The following is a 19,271-nucleotide window of genomic DNA, read 5'->3' as shown; positions in this document are numbered from 1 at the left end:
TCAACGGTGTTTTTTTTTTTCTAAAGCTGAAGAAAATTTAGTGCTAAAAATAATCTGTAAAATTGATCCTCTACAAGGACTATGGTGCCCACAGTACAGCTCCCTGCAGCACGGGGCGGGCACGTAATAAAACCCCACTAATATGCATTTTACTGCTCATTCGCACTGAAAATCCACAACAAATCTATTCTGTGTGAACCTGGCCTTATAAGCAGGGATCTTATTGGTATATATATATATATATATATATATATATATATATATATATATATATATATATAACAATTAGACTTTTTTCTTTATTTTCTCTCTTGCAGCCTGTCCTAAGGTGGTTTTTTGGAGACATTGGTACCAGATAATAAAAATGGAGAATATTATACCATATGACACTTTAGAATGTTCTGACGCGAAGAACAGAAGAAGGGTCCAATATGCACTTCCTAGAAATACTCACAGAAATCAACGCCTTCCCATGTTTTTCCTGATGTTTCAAAAACCAAAGGCCGTACTGACCTGATCAGCAGCTGAGCAATCACACCTGACCCTCCCAGTGCCGGGCCGTCCAACCAAAGCTGCGGGAAGCCGTTAACCCTTTAGTCATCACAAGGATACAAGAGGGTGTGTGTACAGTGAGTTTTTGATGTTGCAGAATTTCCGCCCTTATTATTTAAGTTAAGTTACTCTCAGGTTTTCATTGCTTTTTTTTGTGTGTATTTACACGCTTTTTTCATTGCGTTTTTTTTAATCTCAGGTTGTTGTTTCATGTTTTAAATAAAGCTGCTTTGTTTTTTGATACTTCCTGGTACTTCGCTTTGGCAAAACTTTATTCATATACTTAGGTGCGGATTACATGTGTTTTTCATGTATTACTGCTGCAGAAATGAACTATAAATTCGTGCGTTTTTTACCTGTGGATTTTTCAAATCTAATTCAAGTCTAATGCAAGTCAGTACACCTGCAAGAGACATTGAGGCTGTGTGCACACGGTGCATTTTTAATGCATTTTTTTTTGCAGAACTGGCCCCAAAATGCTATGGAATCCTTATGCCAGCAAAGTCAATGAGAATCCTTAAGTCTTGTACATATGATCAGTAATTTTCCTTTCAGGATTTGCTGTGCGTTTAAGGCTATGTGCACACGTTGCAGATTTTGCTGCGGATCCGCAGCGTTTCCCATGAGTTTACAGTATAATGTAAACCTACGGGAAATGAAATCCGCAGTGCACATGCTGCGGAAAAAAACGCGCGGAAACGCAGCGTTTTATTTTCTGCAGCATGTCAATTCTTTGTGCAGAATCCGCAGTGTTTTTACACCTGCTCCAATAGAAAACTGTAGATGTAAAACCGCAGCGGAATCCGCGATAAATCCGCAGGAAAAACTGCAGCGGTTTTGCACTGCGGATTTATCAAATCCGCTGCGGAAAAATCCGCAGAGGAGCTTTCTACGTGTGCACATACCCTAAATCTGCAGCATGTCAATTCTTTGTGTGCTTTTACCTGCGTTTTTGACCCATTGAATGCACAGGAAGAAAAAATGCATGTAAAACCGTGGCAAAAACGCACACAAAAAAAAGTACAAAACACACTTTTTTGCCGCAGTGTTTTTGCTGCCAAGAGATGCAGAAATTTTGCAGAAATTTCAGCAAGCAAATAGTCAACGTAGCATCACATGAAGTGCATTTGAAAGATGAACCTCAGGTGAGTTTACGCTTTGAAAAGAAGCACAGAGGGCAAGAAATTTCTATAAATTCCATCCACTTTGCTAGAACTGTAAAATGCTGCGTTTATGCAATACTACGCTACAACAAAAACGCAGCAGCTGAAAATGTCAGACATTGCGGCGGTTATACCTTATTAAGGCGCACAGTGTGGCGAGTGTAGCTTATAAGTGCAGACAGTGTGGAGGCCATAAACCATCGGACGCTTATTTACTTCATAATATGGTCAGATATTTTTATGCAGAGGGCATTTTAATAACACTCTTATTTTTAAAGGCACCGTGTTGGGATGTTCTGCAAAAGACTGGAGAAGAGAGAAGTCTGCGGAGACGGCTGTGGATGTGAAAAGTCATCATGGCATCTGGACAAGATGGAGATGAAAAGAAAGAAACTACTCAATCAAAGAAGATGTCACCTCTAAGGCTAGGTTCACATTGCGTTAATGGGTTAACGCTAGCGGACTCTGTTTCATGGCGAAATTGTCGCAATTAACGCCATGCAACGGATCCGTTAGCGCACCCATTGACGGCAATGTGCTAACGGATCTCTAGCGCATCGCTGGCGCATGCCATTTTCGGCACGCGCTAGCGATGTCCCGTTAGTTTCGGACAGAGCAGCGTCCGAGGTCCGTTCCTCGCTAGCGCAGATCGGGTATCTGCGCTAGCGGGATCGCCGAATGCGATCCCTTTTGGGACATTGCGTTAGCGCAATCCGCTAGCATATGCGCTAAATGGATTGCCCTAACGCAATGTGAACCTAGCCTAAGGTACCAGGATATAAATGTTTACTTGTTGATACTGACTATGTCTCATCAGTACTGTGGTTCCTATATGGTTCACTGTCTGATAATGACTTATAACAACAACTTCCAGCATATCCTTACTATTGTTAAGGAAATACTGGGAGTTGTTGGTTCATGAGATACAAATGTATATGGGCCTGACACTACAATTGATTGCAGTACTAAGTTTGGTGATGTATTTATGTACTGATAGTGAGCCTGGTGATGTATTTATGTACTGATGGTGGTTCTGTTGATGTATTCATGTACTGGTGTTGTATTTATTTACTGACAGTGGTTCTTGTGATGCATTCATGTAAAGGTGGAGGTTCCGATGATGTATTTATGTAGTTCTGGTAATTTATTTATGTACTGATGGTGGTTCTAGTGATCTATTTACTGATATTGTTTTTGGTACTGTTTTTATGCACTATTGATGGCTCTGGTGATGTATTCATGTACTGATGATGATGATTTTGGTTTCATATTCATGTACTGATGATGGTTTTAGTAATGAATACAGCCCCAGAACCATCTTCAGTATGTGATTTCATCACCAGAGCCATCAATGGTACATGAATACCACACCAGAACAAACATCACTACATGAAGATATCACCACAACCACCATCAGTACAGAAATATGAGATCAGAACCACCATCAGTACATGAATACATCACCTGAACTACTGTCCATACAGAGATATGGCACAAGAACCTCTTTCAGTTTTGTTTCAAACTGTATTTATTGCATGTATGATATAAAAACCATCATACACATAGTGGGGTCTGTTTAGGATTTGCACAAGCAACATCCACAGAAGATCTGCGGTTAGTTTTCCAAGATATTTGTAAACAACCTCCCTTCTTACAAGTTCCTGCACAAACTGTGTTCAAGTACAAGTATACCTAGAAGAATTGAAGCTTTTATGCTGTTGTGAAGGTAATGGGTGATCATACCAAATATTGGTGTGATTTAGACTTCTCATTTGTTCATTCACTTTGAATTTTATTAATGGATAGAAATAAACTATTAATACTTTCTTTTTTTAAAAGTATTCTTACTTTGTTTCAACTTTTACACACGAGCCTAAAACTTTTGCCCAGTATTTTTTTATATAAATCACAGTAATATACCTCAAATAGCACTAGTAATAGTCAAATGTGCCCAATATAAAACAAACCATCATACAGCCACGTTTGTGAAAAAAATAAAGTTATAGCTGCTAAAAAGAGGAGAGATGGGACAAAACATAATTGGCCGGTCGGCCATCTGTGGCCTGGTCACTGAAGGTTGCACTATATTATCTATACCACAATTCTTTTGCTTCTGTCCATACGGACCCATCACGTTATTCCTAATTTTAAGTTCCATCATACTGTGCAATTTTATTTTCTACCACTAGATGTCTCTACTTACTGCGGATTTTGCAGCAATAGCTAAAGTCAAACCCAAAGATATGATGTGTCATGAACGTGAACAAAGCTGCTTAACTGCCATGATAATGCTGCCTATTAGTAAATGAAACCATTGCTTTTACTCCTGTTTTGGGCGAATAGACATGGGTGGCTTCTTATTACACACAGCACATGATTAAAGGCATTGTACAGGATTAGACTATATGACCGCTTTCTATGAGAGCATCACCAGCTTCATTAAAGTGAATAGTGCTGAGCTGTGACACTGTTTTTCAGGAAAGAAAAACAGACATCAATGCTGCTCATCTTCCAATGGGGAAATGAGAGGCGTGGGACAACCCCTTTAAGTAAGACTTTTCACTGGATTTTTATATCTAAACTAAGTCCATCCTCCATTTGCTGCTGCTCCACAGATTCGGGAACAATTTTTCTTTTTCTTCTAGGCCCCTCCATTCCAAAGTTATGCTCCTCAGAAATAATAGTGTAAATGGTGTAAATGATTCCTGCAACCAGCAGGGGGTGGAGCACAGACCTTCTCTGTGGGTGTGGCCATGTTTTGATTGGCCAACATCAAAGAAAAAAATGCAGAGACATTCTATGGTGCACGCCCAGTTAGCTGAAGGGAAAATATACTCCATCATTACAGGGGGCATAACTTTGGAATGGAGGGGCCCATAAGAAAAAGAAAAACTGTTCCAGAATTAGTGGAGCAGCACTAATTAGAGGAGAAACTTTGATTAAGTTAAAAAATCCAGTGTATTATCCTCTTTAAAATGATATATGTGAAATGAATACAGTTGCATCTGTCTATGGTGGGACGTACTAAGCAGCTAGTGAACGGTCAGTATTTGATCTTCATGTGGAAGGAGTAAAAATGGTCAAATATAATATTGAGGTTTCACGGGGGGGCATTGCATCTAATGACTGTAAAAGAGGTGAGGGTGCAACCCACAACCGACTGCGACTGCGAAGCGGCAATTAATGTCTTTCTGGGTTGAATTTTGGATTTTTAATTGCAACTTACTTGCATGTGATGTGTCTGCAATTTGTCTTTTTTTTAATTTACACCCAAACTGTAGGTTGAAAATCGTCGTATGACAGTGAAGTTAAGAAAGCACGACCAGTAAATTAGACACAGGGTCATGGACGCTCCAACTTTCTTGATGTGCACAGAGAACAAGGAACAAGGAACATTTGAACTGTGAAAATTGATGAAAAACTAAAAGTTAGTGATGGCTCCGTCAGCACATAGAGCAATGCAGCTTGCAACGTATGGAGCTGTATAAGCTCGGAGTGGTCAGAGTGCCGCCTTGGTCCATGTCCAACACTAAAAGCACCTACAATGAGCACTTACACCAGAAAGCAGGGGGAGATAGCGGCCTGGACTAATGAATCTCTCTTCTTTTAATATAATTTGGATGGTCTGTGCATGCGAGTGGCTTACATGGGGCAGAGATGGCACCTGGATGAACTGCTGCAAACTAAGTGCCCATTCATGGCCCTAATGTGATCTGCCATAATGCAACAACCGCTTGGGAAGGATTTTATGCTTCCACTGTTTGGATAAAGCGTTAGTCCTCTGTGCTTTTTTTTTTTTTTTGTCTTAAAAAGGGATAAAGTAAAAGAAAAAACATACGGTAGAAATACTGTATTTTCTGACGTATAAGACTACTTTTTAACCCCTGAAAATCTTCTCAAAAGTCGGGTGTCGTCTTATACGCCAGGTGTCGTCTTATAGGGCAGGTGCGGAGTAATCTGCGGTCGCCGCATATTGTGGGGGGAGCGGTCCCAATGACGAGGTGAGGGGGCGCCTCACCGGGAAGGTGTAAGTGAAGCAGAGAAGGAGATAATAGGATACAAGGGTGAGCCAGATTAGTGAAAGAGGAGTGTTTTTCTAGGCACAGCACCGCTCTCTCTCTTTTTTGCATACCCCTGGCATCCCAGACGCTGACAGTTGCTTCACTTACACCTTCCTGGTGAGGCGCTCCCTCACCTCGTCATCGGGAACACTCCCCCCCACTATATACTTCGACCGCAGATTGCTCCGCACCCACACTATAAGACGACACCCGGCGTATAAGACAACCCCCGACTTTTGAGAAGATTTTATATTTTAACTGGAAAAGTTGGGGGTCGTCTTATACGCCGGAAAATATCCTTTTTTTTTAACAAGGTTCTTATGGTGACAGATGCATCTCTCTGAAGAGTCTGTTTAAGTTTTCAAGTGGAAACTTTTTCTCTTTCTGAAACAGTTTTGTAAGAGTTTTTCCCCAGAAAGTTTTTTTTGCAGCCGTTTGATTGGACAATTTCTAGTTCCTCAGGATACAATTCAAGGAAGTGAACACTTTTTTTCTTCATATTTTTCAAAACCTCTCCAGAAAAAAAAAAGTGCAAAAAAACTTGTTATTGGGACTGCAAAACGGATTTTCTACGGAAATAAAAGAAGGAAGAACAGTTTTATTTGAAGCAGTTTTTGAATAAGATTCCGGAGAAGGATCCAGTTAAAAAAAAACTCTTCACAAGGCCCCAGGCCCCGTCTGACCATTACCTCATGTATCGTACAACATATACTTTAGAGAGGGCCTGTCATGTCCCCAAACACTAGTAACCTGCAGAGATATGGTTAGTCTGCAGGTTAATAGCATTAGGCTATGTTCATACACAGCATTTCTGTTGTTTGTTTTTTCTGCAGCCAAAACCTTCTCTCTTGGCAGTAAAAAGCCCATTTTTCAGTTTTTTTCTATGCTTTTTTTTGCATTTTTTGGTGCCGATTACATTTGTACTTTGCCTACAGTAGATTTTTAATTAACTTAGTTTAATTCACCAAAAACCCTTGATAAAATAGACCATTTTGTTTTTTCTGTCTCATTGCATTCTATGGATGAAAAAAACGCTTCAATGCAGAAAGAATTGACATGCTGCAGATGCTCCTGTAACACCCCAGGTAACCGTTTTACAGTGATGTTGCCTTCCATTCCGGAGGGCGATATCATGCGTGGAGGCAAAGTGGATTCTCTTTTCCAGGTAAGCACACACATGCAACACATTCTGAATCCAGGCCAGGAGGGGGAGCTCAGGACCCGGATTCAGGGGAGCTTCCCTCAGCTTTAAGTATCCTGGTCTGGAGGAGGAGTTAGCCAGTTGGAGGGAGAGAGTGGAGTTTGCCAGTCATTCACAGACAGTGGACAAGGACAGTTGGTCCAGGGAGACCTAGGAGAAGGAAGTCTGAGAGAGCAGACAGCGGAGCCGTGCAGCCAGGATTGGGCTGCGGCTCCTGGGAAGAGGAGAACTTGAAAGGTTGTTGCATGCAGTGGAGCATTGAGGAAAGGAGTACAGGAGTGGAACAGGGCTCAGAGGGGAACTGTGACCGGGCATCCTCAGAGCCAGAGTGCAGGTACTGGGAACCCAAGGCTTTTGTGGGACTCTAGGACACTGAGCAGAACCGGAAGGCACTAGACTACATGTTAACCGCCCACACCAAGCCTGAGGTACAGCCGTACTCTAAGAGCCAGGGTCGTAGTAGAGCCCCTATAAGAAGGCTCAAACTGCCTACCATGCGGGCAACTGGCCCACTCTTAGCAGTGGTTTCCTAGCAGCTATTATACCATGAAGGCCTGCTGCATAAAGTCTCCTCTTAATAGTTGTTGTAGAGATATGTCTGCTGCTAGAACTCTGTGTGGCATTGACCTGGTCTCTAATCTGAGCTGCTGTTAACCTGCGATTTCTGAGGCTGGTGACTCAGATAAACTTATCCTCAGAAGCAGAGGTGACTCTTGGTCTTCCTTTCCTGGGTCGGTCCTCGTGTGAGCCAGCTTCTTTGTAGCGCTTGATGGTTTTTGCCACTGCACTTGGGGACACTTTCAAAGTTTTCCCAATTTTTGACTGACTGACCTTCATTTCTTAAAGTAATGATGGCCACTCGTTTTTCAGTGCTTAGCTGCTTTTTTCTTGCCATAATACAAATTCTAACAGTCTATTCAGTAGGACGATCAGCTGTGTATCCACCAGACTTCTGCACAACACAACTGTTGGTCCCAACCCCATTTATAAGGCAAGAAATCCCACTTATTAAACAGGGCACACCTGTGAAGTGAAAACCATTCCCGGTGACTACCTCTTGAAGCTCATCAAGAGAATGCCAAGAGTATGCAAAGCAGTCATCAAAGCAAAAGGTGGCTACTTTGAAGAACCTAGAATATAAGACATAATTTCAGTTGTTTCACACTTTTTTGTTAAGTATATAATTCCACACATGTTAATTCATAGTTTTGATGCCTTCGGTGTGAATGTACAGTTTTCATAGTCATGAAAATATGGAAAAATCTTTAAATGAGGCGTGTCCAAACTTTTGGTCTGTACTGTATGTCTAATTTACCTTTTTTTACTCCGTTTTTCTTGTGTTTTTCCTATAAACACATAGGAAATAAAGATGGGTATAACAAAACATGTGTAACAGCAATAATTTTCTGGGAGAAATACTTCATTTTCAGGGACAATTTCAAGGGTGCCAACACTTTCAGACATGACTGTTAATCGTTACCTTTTTTGATATCCGCCTTCTTCTTGCTTGTTTTTATGCTCATTGCACACCAATCGTTTTTGATTAATAAAGTTTATACTTTTTTATGACTTGAAATATTGACGTGTTTATCTTTTTATGCTCCTTTTGGTTTCCTGTTTCTTTACCGATTGATCTGTTGGCATTACTTCTCCGGTATATATACACACAAAGACCTATATTATATAGAGATATTAATATATATACACATAAATATAGTATCTTCTACTTGAATACTATTTTTTTAGTATTTGTCTGTACATATATAGATCATCCTCCATTCCTCTGTCTTTTTAACAGATGAAATATTGCTGATGAGTAGGAAATATTTGTGGAAAACCAAATTTTGGGTGCTACTTTAAACAAATGGCAGTTTAGCAGTGAGAGATTGGGTACAATAATTTTGGTTTTGCACTGTTGAGTCTCAATGTGATCATATATTTTAAACATGAATCATTATCATTTGCTGTAAGTAGATCTGTGACAGTGTAGCAGGAATCATGCTAGCACCTAAAGCTGGTGACACGGCTAATGTCACATGAAAATAATGTGTAAGGGAATTTCCGTTACTAAGAATAAATCTATTCTTCATGGGGTGCGTCATGCTTTATTTTCTGACCTAACTTTTATGGGATAAAGATATATTGTCAACATCAGGAATTTACTGGGGAAATTAATTATTAATTGTACATTGACTTACACATAACTAAATGCCTTATATATTCTAATTAAATACATTCCTTGTGTAAATTACAATGACACCTCATCATTAGTTACAAATATCTTGTGTCTTGCACATGATCAAAAGCAATCTTAGCCTTAACCCTGGGCTTGTTTGCAAACAAATTATTGGAGCCCATTTGTTCTCCAAACCAAAATCTCTGTCCATCCTATCCATACCTCCATATTTTCTACCTGGTCAGTGTTGACCATGTTACCTGCTCATCTGTAGTTTGAGAGAAGTCTCCTTTTGATTTGAGCAAAAGGAAAAATTTAAGGGGGCTTTTTGGGACAAAAAAATTGAAGAGATTAAAGGGAACCTGTCAGCAGGATTGTGCACAGTAACCCACAGACAGTGTCAGGTCGGCGCCGTTACACTGATTACAATGATGCCTGGTGATGAAATCTGTCTTGTGGTTGTTGTTTAATCATTATTTTCAGTTGAGTTAATGATATGCCCGTGCTCCATGGAAGCCTGTGGGGGGTCTTCATGTGGTGCTCTGATTAGGTATTTATATGTATGGGCTTATGACAGATCACTGATCCCTCACTGACCTGCCCCGCCAGTTTACATTCTGAATATAATATGGTCTAATCTATAATATCCATTTTATTATTTTATTTAGTGATATCAATTTCTTTAATTTTCTCAAAATGGCGCTTGATTACGGCATCTACTTAACTTTGCATTTAGGAAGCAATTAAATAAATATAATTATGTATAAAGATGTACCTAGCCTTTTAATTACTAATTTCTCAATAAACAAGTTCAATGTAATAGGTTATTTTGAAAGAGTTATATCGTTTAGGCATCTAGTGACAGAGTATCACAAAACAATGCTTGTTTTCTTAAAAGGCTGGAATTATTACTCCAAACAACTTACTTGTCCTTCCTTAAATTTTCTTCTAACACATCCATACCCTAGGGATAGACCAGAAATGTTTGATCATTGAGGGTTGAACCTCTGGGATCAGCACATTAAAATGTCCAGTATAAGGCTCATTCAGACGTCCGTGCCAACCGGACTGCCAGTTTGTGCATTAGCGGTCCTATATGGGATTGAAATCCATGGAGGTCTGAATGAGCCCTTATTGTTTCCGCAGGTATATAAGTAAATGGCACAAGCAGCTGTACCGGGACAGACCCTTTGATAGGTGATAAGCTGTTATGATGGGGAAACCTCTATAATTTTACACAGATAATTAAAAAATCTATAAATGAACTGTAGGATTTTATGCATCTGTAATGTAATATTGGGATAAATATAATAGTTCTTATTTACGCCCCATGTCTAAAGACTTAGGGGAGCACATCCACAACATGCGCTATTTTACCAACGTCTATGGGGTCAAGGGCTGGAGATGACTCTTCCAGGACTTGTCCGCGCTGTTTAGACCGATACTCGTCATACAATGAGTCTTCACCATTTTAGCAAATCCTGAATAATTTACCTGCGTATTGATGAAACAAGCTGTCAGTGGCACGCATATCATATTTTCTCACCTATTCTCTCTGAAACATATATGTTTATTGGCCATTGTTAGATGTGATTAGTGTCTTGTTACAGACCTTCTACCTGTTACCTGTCTGACCTGGCACCACAAAGAGGCAAAAAACACAGACAGGTAAAATATTAATACGCGTACACTTAAGGAGCTTGTTAGTCCTGCTTGCATAAATCCAGCAAATTAAAGATTAATTACATTAAGGCTGCGGCACACAGACAAATAACGCTCCATCTTGGTTCCAGCTGGCTCCCTGAACAATAATTGTATTTCCTTCCCTGAAATTCATTTGGCTTAAACAGCAGCCGCTCGTCTCTCCGATTAATTAATTTTCCTTTCCTTCCTGATTCATTTAGTGAACTGAAAAGCCATTATGAAAATCACATTTCCCTGCACTTTGTGCGGAAATTTCTGCTTTCAAGCTCCATAATCGGGAGAAAAGATTTTTTTTTTTTTTAAATCTGTGTATAAGTATGTCAGACACAGAATACGTTACAGAGAGTGTATCAGACATATCAATTAGAGAATGTCATGTAGGAGTCACTGTTCTCATAGGGCTTCCTCATGAAACACCAGTTACAGGGATTTTCTTGGATGATATTGATCTAGCAAGTTATGACCCATACCAAAGTTGTTCAGTGGAGGCCTCATGGACGACAGTTTTTCTATGTGACTAGGGGGCAGCACGGTGGCGCAGTGGTTAGCACAGCAGCCTTGCAGCGCTGGAGTCCTGGGTTCAAGCCCCACTAAGGACAACATCTGCAAAGAGTTTGTATGTTCTCTCCGTGTTTGCGTGGGTTTCCTCCGGGCACTCCGGTTTCCTCCCACATTCCAAAGACATACTGATAGGGAATTTAGATTGTGAGCCCCAACAGGGACAGCGATGATAATGTGTACAAACCTGTAAAGCGCTGCGGAATATGTTAGCGCTATATAAAAATAAAGATTATTATTATTATTTGGTGATATCAGAGTACAGTACTTGGCAATCTAAAACAGAAAGCAAACCAATTGATGGTAATGTGTCCATAAATACATTTTATGGGAGAAATACCCCAGGTCTAATATGCCCAGACACGTGCCACTGAGTAACAGAGGTGAAGCCATAGTACCAACATTTCTGGAGGATTTTTATGTCCTGTTCCCAACCCCATGCCTCCCGGGAATGCTCTTGGTCAGTCCACTTTGGGATATGACTTGCATGAACTCCAACCCCTTTAGTATTGGGAAATCCGGGTCAGTTGACCACTGTGATTGAAGCCTGATATGTCATAGGGAGTGTGGTGTTAGTATTAGCATTCATGCTTTCGTCTCCTTGGTGTAATATCTGTACCACTTCCTGTCCCCTTGGTTTCCACTTTTGCTGCTTGGCATCATAGTGCCTGTTTTATTCCAGGGACATTTGATGCTGCTAAATCAGTGAGGTATGGGGTTAATTCCTGTCTGATTTTGATTAGTGATGACGAGCAAATATACTCGTTACTTGAGAATTCCTGAGCACGCTCTCGGGTGTCCTCCCAGTATTTTTAGTGCTCTGAGATTTAGTTTTCTTCGCCGCAGCTGAATGATTTACATCTACTAGCCAGCATAAGTACATGTGGGGGTTGCCTGGTTGCTAGGGTTACAGATGTAAATCATTCAGCTGCGGTGAGGAAAACTAAATTTCTGAGCACTAAAAAATACTCGGAGGTCACCTGAGCGCTCTCGGGAAATCTGGGGTAACGAGTATATTCACTCATCACTCATTTTGATTAATCTTTCCTGTGTGCCCTGGGAGGGGTTGTGTTCTACCTAAACCCCTTAATCTCTGATTTCCACTGACATTCAATAAATTCAGTTTACTCGGACTATAACTTTAGTCCTTGCTCCTGTTGTGTCTCTTGATTTATTCCATTTCTGACCCCGGCCTGTATTTTAACCACCTGCTTGCTTTCTGATTTTATCCCTGATATGACCTTTTGGTATGAACCCTGCATGAAGACCTTTCCTGCTGCCAGCTTTCTCCACCAGTCAGCAGCTGACTACATGGCCCCAACCCAGGGATCCCTGTGAAAGACCAGATTCCTGTACAAAGTTTAAAGGGAAAAGGCCGGTGCAACCCTTGGGATATGGTAACAGAGTGGCATGCTCTAAGCCTGTCCGTAAACCCATATTAACAGCTGCCGGGCTTCCATGAACAGTGCAACAATGACACTGGGTTTGTACACAGAGCTAGGTTTTCAAGTGTTACTTTCTAGAGAGTCTAGATATTTGAAGGCAAGGAGCCAGTCAAAAACGGGAGATAAGAGAGGCTCAGCAGAATATAAAAACTGATTTAGTAAGCGGCTACTAACACTTGTCAATTGGTGTGTCATTCCAGGGAACTAGTTTTGGGCCAAAAAGACGCATGTAAGCTCCATCCTGCACTCTCGTCAGTGCAGTTTTTCCCAGGAGAAAGAGATCAGTTTACCAGGATGAGAGAGCCGCCATTACAGAGAGAAGGTGAAGATTGCCACCAAGGGCAGGACAGAGGCTTATTCCTGGGAGTGAAGAATGTATTCGCTGACATGGTGAAGATTGTCCACCATTAGGGCAAAGATTTGCCACCATAGAGTGCAGCATAACATTTTATTCATGACTATGAGGATCGCCACAAAAGAAGTGTCTGAGCGCAGAGGTCTGAGTGTGACGAGAATTTCCACATCAGAGAAAGCCAGTTACAGCTGACATTGTGTGATGAACTGTTCCATGGTAACTGAGTGAGTAGGCCAAAGAGTGTGCATATTGCCAGACAAGACCTACTACAGGTCAAGAAAGGTGTCTGTGAGGAGATGCAATGACCAGCACTGTAGTTGTGTTGTATTTGTGGAGACTACTAGACTGGGTCTGAGTTAAGGATGGCTCCTAAAGTTTATTTGCCGGTAGACTGTCAAAAGTGCAAGTGTATAAACTCCCCTTGAATATACTTCATTGAAAACATCTGATGCTTTTCTGGCCTGTAGCCGCATTTAGTCATAGTGAATATTAAAAAAAAAAGCAAAACTAGAAACAATTTAAAACTCTTATCAGCTTATCCACTTTACTCTCAGTGGATAGGCTGCTAATGGTTTTAAATAGTTTTTCTTTTTTTAATATTCACTATGACTAAGGGTGGCTACACTCCAGAAACAGGTCAGAGGTTTTCTATGGAGTACACGCAATAATACAATATGTTGTTTTTTATTGAAGAAGGAATAAAATTACGATGGTTTTCTTTTACAAAGAAGTGCTGTTTTTGGTCTGCAATTTTAAGTGGCACTTCAATACCTGTGTCCTGACCAATTTTCTTTTAATGTCAGCAGGCAACAGGATTACAAACGTGGTGCATGATCTTTTCATGTTCTTGTATATAATAATTATTCATTTCAATTGAAACATGGGACCTCTTAAAAACCTCTGTAACCATCAAGCTCGTTGCCACCCAGCGAGTAAAATTTTCTTGAACTGATTTTGGCCATCCCTGTGATGGGAACCTTCTCCAACATGGTCATTGTCCCCATAAATTACCCTTACCTAAATATTCAGTGCATGAATAAAAACTTCTAGAACTTTATAATACATTTTTGATTTAGCCACTTTTTTTTAGATGCTAGTTTGCGGACGGTGAATGAGAACACCACAGTTAAATTTTCAGGATTCTGACCTGAAAGTGGATTCGGTCTTGGGTTCGCCATGAACTACGTACAGCAGCAGTAGCTGCACAAACCTCTTTGATAGTTTCCTACAACGTATCCATCTGTTGTCCATATTCTTTGGCTCACAGAGTATTGTCTAGACATTGCAATTTAGAAGATAGCAAGACTGTTCTAATTCACAAACTGCAAACTAATATCTAGAAAAGTTTAATTAATTGAAACATACTTGCAAAAAGTTGCAATTTTACCAAAACAATCTTGTGAATGGGACCACAAAATGGGTATGAGAGAGGCCATGTAGTTTTTTTTGGGGCTTCCCAGATATTTCTGATTTTGCAAATTGAAATTTTGGTATATATTAGAATTAGAATATTGAAGCAACATAAAGATCATATTACTACCAATAACATACACAGTGGCCTTCAGAATTCGTAGGATCCTTTGGATAGAATGGAAATTAAAGTAATACTTTATTTATTTGCTGTTGCCAATATAGCATCAATGCATCTTCCATAAATATGGGCAGTGTGATGGTTCAGTGGTTAGCACTGCAGCTTAGCAGCGCTGGGGTCTTGAGTAGGTGAGAGCAGGATTTATGTTTATCTATCCTGACACCATTTTTTATATTCTTCATGCATTTCCTTCTTTCCCGAATGGAGTTTGAGTCTGTGTGCGTGTGTTGATATCAGCAGTTTTTGGAACTGTCTAAAAACTCAGAAATAATGAAGAAACAAAACTAACAGAACCATTCCTAGACTCTTCAGAATTAAATTTAGCCAATGAGATGCATGTTTGCTAATGCCAGCACACAGTTAGAGATAAGCTGAGCTAATGATATTGTTACCGTGTATGAATATTAAATGCCTGTAAAACCCTGACCAAAGGATGTAATAAAGAGAAATCTGCTTTGATGCTCAATATATTAGCGTGGCTCTTCTGTGCACATATTTGAATTTTCTATTTAATTTGGAGCAGGCACAACGTCTCAGAACATCCTACATTATGTGGTGACTACAGGTTTAAATCCCACTATGGACAACACCTGCAAGGGGTTTCTATGTTGTCCCCATGTTTCCATGAGTGTTCTCCTGGTTCCCCGTTTTCTTCCCACACTCCAAAGGCCATTGCAGGCACTTTCAGTGGTGAATAAGGTTCAGCATGTACACTCTCTTGGGTTACACAGAACAGTATGTATCAAGCTGTTCTGTTGGATTGGACCAGATAGGCTAGCAGTGCTAATGCTACAGAATTTAGCAGTCATAATCATTACTTTCCGCATCAGTCTACCCTTTCATGCTATGAGATTATGGAAAAGTCTCAGACCTGGAAGTGTTCATGCAGATTTTTGATAATGGAGCACCAAAACTTCTGTTGATATGCTATTTTGACTGTGTGTTTTTTTTTCACCAATTATGCAAATTAATAAAAACTAAGAACTGAATTTTTAAAACTTATTCGAATTAAAACACATATTGTACTCTGCTACTCCAATAACGGAAGATCGGGGCGGAGGAATGCTGCTGCCCTGTCAGTGTGCATGGCATCTCTACCACTGTTTTTATTTTAGTCGAGTCCTGCCTGGGCCATTGTTCCTGTGATATACAAGGTAAAATACTTGTCCCAAAGTCCTGTATGCCTGTGTGTCATATGCCAAAAGATTCATTTTATTTGATAAATCCAGGCTTTTTTCAGCAGTGCAAAACAACCCATTTTACAAACACATCTCATTTACAATAATCATCTTGTTATTACTCCATGTTATTAGAATAACTATGTGTGAGTATAGATGCAGCCTCCTATTTATACATATATGGCTGCTTCTAATGGTGTATGTGATGACGTCACAGCGACAATGTTCCATGGCTGGTGATGTCACAATTTACGGACAGTACTAGATGCCCTGTAACGCCTGATTCCGTTGAGGGTTGTTGAAGGCGTTGGAGAGAGAAGATTTGTGGTGATCTGTGATTTAAAACATGGCGAACAAAAAGTGTTTCAAGCGTATTATCGTTCTGTCTGATTTAGAGGACAGCAGTGATGAGGATGACCATCAGGTGAGCCGTCACTTCTGTACATTATTCTCATAAATAAACAATCTATGGTCTAATGATCTATGTGATCAATACTGCTGATTCTTGGCTTATTAATAGCTGATAATGAAAAAAATATTCTTTTTGGGTATTGGGTAAATAATCAGTGACCTTAAAAAAAATCACAAGAGTTTATATCCATCTTACTAAACAGTCAGCAACAATTTTTACTGTTATTGATATAAGAATAACACGTCCCTGCCCCCGGATCTGTTCACTCATGTGGCCTTGTGAAAAACCAGAACTGGCCCCGTCTGTTACTTTCATACCCTTACTGATATTTCTGATGATTTATGTGACATTTGAAGTCTTATATTTCTTCTTATTTTCTAGTCCCATCCTAAAAAAAAATTGAAACTTCCGGACCATCAACAGGAAGCAGAATTCAATACTGGGATAAAACCTAGAGACCCAGGTACTGATCCCCGATACAATCTAGTGTCTGCTATGTGCCCCGGATATAGTGGGCTTTTTAATATGTTATGTGTGACTTAAGCATGAATGGCCTATTATTTAAAAAGCTATCCGTGTTTAATCAATAGGGGTCAGATATGAGAAAACATCCTACATTGTAAACTCAGGCTTGACCTTTGGGCAGCCATTCCTGGTGCTGCACCTCACCTATTGGGACTGGGTTGTAACCAATGGAGGGGACCATAATGACTTTAGCAATTGCACTGTGGCCCATTTGTTCGTCCCTTCATTCTTTTGATAAGACCCACACAAATCATTAAATGTCTATCCTAAGTATAGCCTCCAACCTTCACGTCCTGGAAGATGCCTGTAATTGTCTAATATTGCTGTTACATATAATAACCGTCTAATATATTCCTTTTCCTTTTCTTCCTCAGATCTAATTCCATCTTTACCATCGTGTAGCAATGACATCTGCAGGTAGGATGAATCACATCTTCTCCAACGCTGAGATCAGGTCCCATTGGGAGACATTTCTATTGAGTGTCCTTCATCCCAGCTTCATATAAGACTCTGGTGGTTCCTGGGCTCTGGATTATTTTATCTGATTCATTTTTATCTGTGATTTCATCCATAATTTAATTGAGTTTTGATGTTAGAATTTTCCCGACTGATTCCTATTTCTATATTTCTTTTTACAGTTCCACCAATGTCATTGTTATATCTGATGATGATGATTATTCTAGTGGCGAGGAAGCATCATCTCACAAACGTAAGGAGTAATTAGCTGTGTTTCCTAGACACATCCTAGATTTTTTTGGTATTAGACATATTCCATTGATCCATTTTATGTTCTGTTATATGATATTCACAGGACTCAGGACTTCTGATAATGAAGCTGCCATTGTCTCTGAACAGTGCGCGTCTCCAGTGATCGTTAGTGACAGCGATGATGATGACTGTATAATAATGGCACCAACATCTCCTTTCAGTGGTCAGTGTCCAAAACTGTGGATTATTTCACAATCTATACAGATTACATATATTTCACCTAAATATAATCTAGCAATAAACAGATGCGTCTTCTTGACCTGATAGCCAACAAGTGGTCACAGCCATCACGCTTATAGTAGTGGCCATGAATATCTGGTGCCTCCTCACTCCCTTTCAATGAAGGACTGCAGATTTTTCTCCTCTCTAAGAATATTATACAGATGCCAAATGTAATAATTACCAAAGATGAAAAGATTTTCACTGCTCTATGTTTCCTTCCAGATACAGAATCAACCGGATACCAGGAGAGTTCCACCTCGGAGGAGCAGTAAGTTCTATAAAGTTATAGGATATACTGTAAACTAATAAGTGGTGCCCCACTCTGGTCGACATCCTCAGCCATCTGCTCAGTGCACAAATCCAGCACTATTACATCTCTTTGTTTGCAAACCAATCCATGTCAGGGTTTAGATAATCCCCCTCTCCTCCCTGTGTAACTCCTGACACCCAATGAATCCTTCCACCCGTGCTCATATATCAATGATATTGGGTTCTTGCATTGGCATTTTAGTAGATTTATTTCAGTGATGATTCCTCCACCTGCCCGGACTCATAGCTAATTGCTGGCTGCTCCTATTGTATATGTGCCCCTGATCTTCTACCGTTGAGGTGTCTGGATCCTTAAATGGAAAATCCCTTCTAAACTGTAGGGAAAAGGAATGTTCTGAGATATCATCTAAGGCTTCATGTATGATCTTCCGTTCTTCTAGGCCTATTTGTACCATCGAAGGCTGCTTTATTCAGGATATCACATGCCCCACATCTCCATATGTGCAAGATTTCCAAAAGACCAAACATGAGTTGGTGACGCGGCTGTTCAACCTGTACAATCGCACCGTGTTTGGGAACGAGGTAAAATATTATAATTCCCCAGATTGTACATCTATCATCTGTGCTATCTGTAAATCTTCATGTAAACTTCTTTGTAATAAATCATCGATAACCTTTATTATTCCTCTGTGTAAAGAGTTATAGAGGTGTGGAGGTAGCAATCACCCCGGTCCCTGGTGCCTACGGGAGTCTTTCGAACCAGTGGTCACAAGTTATACCTCTATATCGTAGTGTCCTAGAAGGGACTGCATTTTCAACTTTCTTTTATTAAATTACTATATAATGTATTTTATTTCTTCATTTCTCATCTTTAGCTTCCTGAAGACAAAATACAAATTAAGTGGAGTAAAAGACTGAGGGCCACATGTGCATTCTGTACTAACATCTGGAAGGATAATGATCAATATTCCACTATTGACCTGTCAGAAAAAGTGTGTGACTCCGCAGGTAAGTTTGATATGACAATCGTATGGCAACAATGTGATATCTTGATGGAATTAACAGGTTGTTACGACCAGACCAAAATTAC

This window comes from Ranitomeya imitator, chromosome 5, assembly GCF_032444005.1.
Source record: "Ranitomeya imitator isolate aRanImi1 chromosome 5, aRanImi1.pri, whole genome shotgun sequence".
Classification (NCBI taxonomy): domain Eukaryota; kingdom Metazoa; phylum Chordata; class Amphibia; order Anura; family Dendrobatidae; genus Ranitomeya; species Ranitomeya imitator.
This window is presented reverse-complemented; position numbering follows the sequence as displayed.